Raw genomic sequence first — 3,027 nt, 5'->3', positions numbered from 1 at the left:
AAAGAGAGGGAGGGGGGGGGAGAGGGGGGGGGGAGGCCGGGGAGGTGGGAGGAAAGGAAAGAAATCATGATCCCGGCTTAGTCAGAAAATTAAACGGCAGTGGCGCCCTGGAGAGTGGTTGAGTTAATACCTGAGGCTGAATGGTCTTACTCTACACTGATGCTGAGCTGAGATCTGAAGGATAAGATCTGAGTCATTCAAAGACATGGATGACAGCCTCCCAGGCAAAGGGGACAATTAATTAATGCAAAGGTTAGGAGGGAGCAAGCTTTACTCTTTCGAGAGCACAAAGAGGCTAATGTGACTGGAACCAGTAAGATTGGGGGAGAGTGGTCTGAAATAAGGTCAGAGAAGCAGGCACGCGCCAGATCGCGGAGGGCTTTGAGACTTAGGGTAGAGGGTCTGGAGTTGATTCTACACGTGCTGGAAAACCACTGGAGAGTTTTGAGCAAGAGAAAGTCATCACGCAAGTTCCATTTTTAAAATGTCACACTGGCTGATGAATGTCTGAGACAGAGAACTGTTTGAGGAGATGCAGCAAACATGAAAGCTGGGCAGCTGCATACTTTCTGCCTGAGTCCGGGTCTACTCTGAAACCACTGCAGCTGCCACGACCATTACAGCGGCCTCCACCCGTGTCCACACACAGAGTTCTGGTCTCACAGCGCCATCTGGTGGCCGGCATAGGAACCGTTTGACACTATCCCCTGAGAATACCCCGATTTTTCTAGACTTACCCCCCCCCCCCATCTGTCTCTAATCAAATTCAAGTCCCACTTTCAAAAGTATCTGTTGTTCGCTAGTAACACCAAGGTCTAGGGTTCGAATCCTTGTACCGGCCGGCTCCAACAAAATAAATAAATAAAAACAAAAAATAAAAGTACCTGTTATTCAACTTATTTTCTCTTTGTTTTTATAAACATGAGAACAAGAGGATATTTTATTACTTTCAATTATAAAAAAGTAATAAAGTCTGGACTAGGTTCTAATGGACTAAGTTATAATCTTACCAGGGAAATTTATTATTAGTCATAATTGGTTTCACAGAAAAATAAGTATCGAGTTATCCCTCCCCTTAAAAACCATTTACAAACCGTTCTAGAACACAACAAAGGGGCCAATGAGATGATTTATAACGTTACTTTACCAAGAAGGTTGGAAGTCAAGCTCCTGCATATATTTTTAGTTCAGAATATGGTACTAGATGTGTAATCTTAACATCTGGCACAGCTGGTGAGCACTGAAAGAAGTTCAGGTTTTTTTTATTTTTTTATTTTTCTTTTTCCTTAAGAAAGTAGCAATTTGAAAGATGAGGCTTTGTTTCAAATGGGAAAGCTATTTATAACTGGCATTTGGCAATTGTTGAAGCTACTAGCTCTGGCTACTGTAGATATAAGTATTTGAAATGAACTTTTTTTTTCTTTTTTTTTGAGAGTATAATGGTCAAATCAGAAAATTCCCAACTTTTTCTTGGCTAATACAAAGCAGCTCTTTTTATATTAATTTTAAAATACGACACTAGGGCCACCAATTCCCTTTGAGAGGATTTTCCACTCGTAATAATGTAGCTAATTGAATAAGGAGACCTACTTCTCTAGGGCTGATATTTTCTTGTCCATCAAATTGAAAGATTGTAAGAGCAACGCTGACTCACTGAACTTTATTCAGGAAACTTTGACACATTATAGCAAGTCTGTTAAAAATTTATTTCACTGGGCATAAAGATCTCCCACTGCTTTGCCAGGTGGAATAGGAGCAGCGAATTTTTACCCCAGATATAATGAGATTGAGATTGACTCTTACTTTGGGGATACTTTTGGATCCTTCCACATCAAAGTAAGATCCAGAGAAGTGATGGCAAAATTCCTCTTTCTGGGAAAATTAATTCAAGTGTGATTTTTCAGTAGCTGTTAGTGGACTGTAATGAGACAGGCCTGAGATTTTGGTAATGATCTTCTTTTTTCCAGCCCATTCGCAGTGTTGTATTATCCAAAAGTACCTCATCTCATGGGCATACTGTACATGAAATGAGTTAGGGGTCTCAACCCTCATCTTAGGAGAGATGTCACAGAATCTTTCACCACTATCAGCAGCAATTAGCACTAATTGGTACCCTGGGCACCCGTCGAACAGCGAGGTCAGTGATGGAGTGAACAGGCAGAACGAATTACCCTTTCGCCTCTGGGAAGTGAACTTATTGGTTCTGTGTGGAGCTGCCCTGTTCCTACTACCTTGGCTGGCCCTGGGAGGTGGATTAAGGAGGAATTTATTCTCCAAGGCTGTCAAACAAGAGTATTGAGGAAGGTCAGTTCACTGAGTGGGCATAACACAGCAGCTGAGTTATGACCATGGGACAGCCATAAATAGGTCCCCCTGTCCTCACCCCATATTACCTCGCCCCTTCCAATCTCTCCCTCTCACTTTCAGTTTCTCCCTGTAATATTATAAATCCAATCAAAGCAAGTGCTCAGTCAGCATTTTTCTCCCCCTTACCTGCAAGCACACTCTGTTTATACTCATTTCTGTGCACTCTGAGTCACCCAGGAGCTGCAAAGTGATGTCACTGTTTGTCTCTGCTTTGCTCTTCTATAAATTCATCCTACCTACTTCACAAGACATGAGGGTATAAGATGAAAATAAGTGCAATAAGACCTGTTCAAAACTTTTGTCTTTGCAGGATATTGGTTCCACTAAGTGGCCTTGTATTTGTCATTCTAGTATCCTTACCATAGCTACTTGAAGTCAGAGGTTTGAGAAATCCTTGAGAGAATTATCAGGGAACAATTAATAATCCTTTTCTCTGCTACAAGTAGCCACCAGATGACTTGGCATCACTCACAAGACAACAGAAGGCAAAGGAATGTTGGCATTCTGCCACCTTAGAAACTTCCTCCCTTTCACTTAACTCAGATGCCAGCACTTTTCTGTAGGCTGAGCAGGGAGGAATAGGAAAGGGAGTGGGAATTTGATTAACAAAATCACAGCAAATAAAAGATAGTATCAGAATACCAGTCAGTGTCCTTCTGT

Source organism: Galeopterus variegatus, unplaced genomic scaffold (genome assembly GCF_000696425.1).
Source record: "Galeopterus variegatus unplaced genomic scaffold, G_variegatus-3.0.2 Scaffold8, whole genome shotgun sequence".
Taxonomy (NCBI): domain Eukaryota; kingdom Metazoa; phylum Chordata; class Mammalia; order Dermoptera; family Cynocephalidae; genus Galeopterus; species Galeopterus variegatus.
The sequence above is the reverse complement of the archived record's forward strand: the minus strand, read 5'-3'. Positions refer to the sequence as shown.